This window comes from Aulonocara sp. 'chitande type north' Nkhata Bay, linkage group LG1 (genome assembly GCF_057382095.1).
Source record: "Aulonocara sp. 'chitande type north' Nkhata Bay isolate Kocher_YH1m ecotype deep benthic linkage group LG1, A_spYH_male_GT1.1, whole genome shotgun sequence".
Classification (NCBI taxonomy): Eukaryota; Metazoa; Chordata; class Actinopteri; order Cichliformes; family Cichlidae; genus Aulonocara; species Aulonocara sp. 'chitande type north' Nkhata Bay.
In genome coordinates, this window is record NC_141344.1 from 21,312,708 (window position 1) to 21,318,827 (window position 6,120).

The window sequence follows — 6,120 nt, forward strand, 5'->3', positions numbered from 1 at the left end:
ATAAAATCTTGGAACTATACACTGATAGATATTCTTCTATGTTCCTTTTATTAATATTTGTCTTTAACCCGCTTACTTGCACGGTTATTTTCTGGGCACTGCCATATAACGGTTTCTGTGCACATATTAAATTCCTGCGCACATACATGCCGGAATATTGCTTTTGCACAAAGACACAAACACCGCTGTAGTCAGTGCAGTTCTAACAATTAAAATCACACCAATGATTTTTGTCAGTGAATTTAGTTTTCCTTAAATGACTCTGTGAATGGACAATCATGGTGGCAGCTAATAACACTGCAGTGCCAACAGCAGTTCCCCGGGATCTGAGCAGCTGTTCTGCAGTCTATATTGGCCTGTTCCTCAAGTGGAGAAAAAAAGAGCAACCTAGATGAGAATTTTGTGCTTCAGTGGCTATTGAAAGATGAGGCAATAAACTGCTAAACTTGAGTAATCACACACTCCCTGAGGAATTTCTCAAATGGGGATGGTCAAAAACCTTGAAATTTGAGCCCCTTGCACACGACCCAAGCTTTAACATTTGATGAGATTCATTATTATAGAGAGCTGAATACAAGTGTCTGCTGATTACAGGCCCCGCCATTAAAAGTTGCTACCAGCATGCATTTCCATAGCAGATCGTCAATGGGATTAAAATCTCAATTCATTGCAGTCAATTCTCCAGTAACAAGATTTCATTAAAAGCAGGCAAGGAGGAAAATGGACTCGAAAGCACTGAAACAGCTGGACTATAAATTATAAAGATGTGCTTTCTGCTAACTGAACACACCTTCAGCTTGCATATGCATTATTATTTAATGTTCAGAGTAGCTGGCTTTATGTAAATTGGAGTCTTCTATTCTCTTCAGTCCCCTTCTCAATGCCAGGTACTTCCAAACCAAGCAAAGGGAGAGATTATGCAAACCAATTAACATATGAAAATAACGTATTAATATACTGTCTCTGAACTGTATCCAATCAGTTCCTTTTCACTGGCGTGTGTACAAAACAATTAAAATTAAATTTATACTGCTCTTCCTTAACATATTCTGCAGAAAATGGAATCAGTGAGCAAATGCTGACAAAAGTTTTACAGGCCTGTGTTCTTCCTTAAAGGCACACTGACTTTAAGAATATTTATAAGAAGCCATGCTAATAAATTCCAGTCTTTGTTTCTCCCTAATGATGTGTGCATCTGAGACAAAGCAGTGAAATCCATAGCGGTAGCCAGGTGCTAATGAATGGCTTACATTATGCTGTCCACTAATTACTACTGCACCATAAATAAAACACAAGACAATCAATTAGTGCTAGACGTGTGTTTGTTAGTCATGGGAAGCAAGTTCCTCCAGGCCAAGGCTCTCCAACAGACCCGCATCTTCATTGTTTAATATTGAAACAGAAAGATGGACGGGTTTAGCTAAATCACCTTTTTTGAATGTTAGCGAATTCACTTTAGGCAAGCTCCTCACAGAGATTACAAACAAATTAAAATCTGCAGTTTCGACTGAGTGGGGAGTAAAATGTTAGAACGCATGTGGAACAGAAAGTCCTTTCCACCGAATGAGACAAAAGAAACCCAAAGGGCAGCTGTCATCTCTCTGCTTTTTTATTGGAGTTCTGCAAAGAAGAGCTCCACTTAATACAAAGACCCTTCCAGTTTCCCAGACACCAACTGGCTGACGTAGCACACTTGATTTGAACCAGAGCAGGGAAATCAGAGTGCATTAACACTGCATGTAGAAGGCACTAACTGAATGATCCCAGCATTATGTGGCCTCTGGTCTGGCCTATCTGCGTAGTTTGATGCATAATTTGAGCATTAATGTAATTTACATTTTCACACAGTCCCAAAAGTAAACCGATTAGTCGATAGTTATCTACTAATGTGCCAAGAGGACCCACGCGTCACTTGCATCCAGACAGGGACAGGATTACACATGACAAGGTTGGCCTTGCAGGAACACAAAGAGACAAAGCCTGCCAGAAGGACAGACAACAGAGAGTGGTACCACACACATACACACACAAAGTCTAGCACAAAATCTCGTGAGGTAAATGGCTGTCGTTCAGGTTTGCCAGTGTAGCATTTCTTAGTAACTGGATCCATCTTTCTTCTTTGTTTTCAAGGACCTTCAAACAGACCACACCAATAAAGAAGGAGAACCAGAAAGATAAATCGAGAGGATAAAGCAAAAAAGTTCACAGTTATGTTAACGCCAACAAATATGGCTATGCAGACGTTCGAAGGAAGCATTAGTCAATCTAAAATTCAAATCGAGAAACTTATTTAAAGTAGTGCCAGGCTGTCAAATGCATATTATCACAGCAGAGTTTCTTCTTTTTCATTGGACAAATTAGTGCCCTCCTAGATGATAGAAGTGCTTTAGAAAAAAGTGCAACAGAGTTGCAGTCCCATGATGCAACGCTCCCAGTGGTTACATCTGCTCCATTCTTTCATCTTTCTCCATTGTTAGGTGGGAGCTGTCACATTAGGAGGAGAATCGTGGCTCCTTCCCACCCCCAAGTATCCCTTTTTTCCCATTCCAGCAGTTGGCAGGGTGGCAGGCCCATACAAAGGAGCATGCACCAGGAGCACAGAGGGGAGCACCGTTAGAGGAAAAACAGTTTGGGAATTAAGGTCATTAATTTTCCACTTTCAAGGGCTGCCACACAGACGGAGATAAAGTCAGCATAAATATTCTGCCGAAGTTTCTCCTGTTTTTCTCCTCTCCCCATTTTCATCGGCAGCCCATTTATCTCCATGCTGTCAATTAGAGGCAAAAGCAAAGAACTAATTAGGAACTGTGCAATTTTAATTAGCTGTTTTGATAATTAAACTAATTGGTTCCCTTGTGTTTCTGCAATGTGTGCTGAGAACTTTTTTGATATCTGGGCAGCAGATTTCCTATCCGCTGGTTAATTAGTCACTTTTGCATTAAAAAGGAGCCTTCCTTAATAGCCTTAATTTGCAGTTGAAAAGAGAATCTACCATCAATAATTTGTGTAATTGGTAACCGTTTGATTGTAATTTAGAGGCACGGCCGGACAGCTCGGCATGTCTAATTCCTAATGACTAGGATTAAAGTTGGATTAACTGTTTGGGAAAGGGATTCACTCTCCCCTCTTCCCTACCCACCAACTGACACCTTGTCTACATGTGATTGGTCATGAAATTCAAATTGACTAGGTGAACAGCAGGGTTTATACTGTTTCTATATGATGAACATGCCAGGTTACATCAAAAAGATTCCAATAATTATTATTTTCCACACGGCATTTGAGTAAAAGAAGAGAAGAAAAAGTGTTAGCAATGTATTACGAGATGTGTTAAAAATCAGCTATCAAAGCCATTTGTGAGCAAGTCTGAGGGGAAACATAGCCGGGATCAGCCACTAGGAGGAGCAGAACCTTAACTCTCAGGGTAACAAAGTAACCAGGCCTCACTCTTGAATGTAACCTTATTTGTGTCGTTTTTACAGATTTTCTCTGACTATAATAAGCACGGCACATTTACAAAACAAATGCCTACATTTAAGTTACAGACCTAAAAACCTCAAGTCGCGTAGTGACTACACTCTATTTTTATTTTTCCCTTTTGCAATGACCTACCAACCCATTTTTTCCTACAGTACAGAAACAGAAACACGAGGTAAATCACGCAGATGTTTACAGGTGTCACCAGAATGCCAAAATGCATTCAAATATCGGTGGAAGCTGGAAAAGCCTGGACTAAAAGCATATCGTTCAGCATCTTAACTATCAGGCACTATCTCTATACTTTTACAACACAGAGCCCCGTCAGTGGTCTGATTAAAAAGCACCATTCATCCCACTTAGCCAGAATACAATTAAGGGACATGGCTTTAAAAGCCCAGCCCTGAAGCCTCTCCCCATCCCACATAAAAGGAGCACTCTCCACTGAGCCTTGCCTGTAAATATCATGTTTGATATGAGGTTTTAATCTGCTTAGCCATTCTGAACTATAGAATGGGCTCATCCTCTCTCTGAAACCCCTGTCCAATGGCTGTGTGCCTGAGGACGAATAGGAACACAACACTAGTGTGCTATCTGATTAGGTGGGGTTAATTACAGAGCACTGTTTTGTAGTGGTTGCATTTGAAAGCCGCCCATAAATAGATGGGCATGGCTAATGCATGCTCAGAAATGAATTTTAATTAACTGTGTATCAGAGAGGCCCACTCAGGGGCCTGTTTCTAGTATTTACTGACCTAGCTGCTGGATGTGAAGTAGGAAAGGGTCTGCACCCAAGACAGAGGGCTGAGATGATGAGCAATACGCCGTGGCCTACCTGGAGCATGTATCACAGGTATTATAATTTATAATTGATCATTTTAGATTTATATTAATGAGAACTACCTTTAGTGAGAACCACTGCTCAACTTGTCTGTGACTTCACATATGTTAAAACAGGACTTTATATATGATCCTGTCAACACCATATAACTCCAAAATCATCACAGACTGATGGTTGGCAAGGAAGCGAAGGCTTTATAGTGTAATGCACTGAAAACCCTTTTAGCGTCACTTTTCACTGTGCAGGGCAGTCTGCAAGACAACATGAGCTAAAATGCTCTTCTGGTTGTGCAACCCTGGTATCCAAGGACATGTAGCAGTCACATACATAGTCATAAACATAAAAGATGTCAGAAAACCTCGTTGGAGATGGCATACGTTTGTCTTTTAACATGTGTGAATAAATGTGTGGTAGTGCATCTTTTAATACAAACCATGCCTTTCTCCTCAAACTCTAACAATGTTGTTATGTTACTTAAACATAATGACGTAATTTTATTGTCAAGCCCAAACCAAGCCGCAACAGAAAACTCAAATATGGCAATAACATGGACTCAAAAGGGTCCCGGTGTGTTCAAATACGAAACTAAAATATGATGACCAAGCTGGTGACTTTAAGATACACGGCACCTCTCATCTACAAGATATTTTTCATAGCAAGCAGGCTCTAGTGAAACAACTGTGTCAGATCCACAGAAATCCACATAATGGTGTTCACATTCAAAACTCCACTTCCTGAAGTGGAGCCCTGATGATACTGAACCATTCTTCCCCTTTCCTTCCCAGTTTTCCGTGTGATTGGATTAATTATGTGTCACTCACTTTGCTAGAGGTCAGCAAACATACATTCTCGGTCATAAGTCATCAATCTATGTGACCGTGGAGATGAAAAGTCAAGCGTGTCAGCCAGAACGCTATACAGAGAAGGATCAGCCCATTGATTTGAGGGCCAACCCAATCTCACCACAGCCTGCTGCGCTGAAAACTGAAATTACCCCTACGGGCCATGTACAGTCAGCTTTATACCTTAGATTTGTAGTGCATGATCACATTAGAACGGCCTATAAAATGTTTATTTCAATTGCAGAGCAGGATAATTACAGCATAATAAAACATGCATAGTTCATCCACTGTAAACTAGTGTTAAAACGGAACCTATAATCAACTCAAAACCGGTGCAGTTTAGCTCGCGCTTCATCATCAAAGTTTTATCTCACAGATAAGCTTTCGCCACGGCAAAGTTACTAAAATGTGCTCCGAAACAGTTCTGAATAGAAATTGCATTATTATCGCTATTGTTTATTACAATAATTTGCTTATATGGGAGCTAATGATGATGTGCCTGGAGGAGGTCTGTAATATGTGTGCAAAATGTAACAGAAGGCAAGGACAGACTGAGCAAGCTCACACCACAGACAGCCTGCTGGCTGCTGACGAACCTACATTATTGTAGCTATACTCCACTCTACTCTCCTAAATGGCTAATCTTTGTTGGATCTCACCCTTAATTGGTTAACAGTCTCCGCAGGGCAAGTGAAAGTGGTGCTATTTAAGGCTCCACCATGAAACAGCAACACTTTCATCTTGGCAATAACAGGCAACAATTATATTACCAGATTCGAAACTGAACCTTCTATCTACCCACTAATCAAAAACGCAGCCCATCTGTTGTGCTGTCTTTTGAAACGACTGTTTATCTGCAGCCTGTATGATAACTGTGTCTGGACACTAATTAACTGCTAAACAGACCACAATTAGATGCTATTTCTATTAAATTCTGCAGAAGAAAAAAAAAAGTAGGGA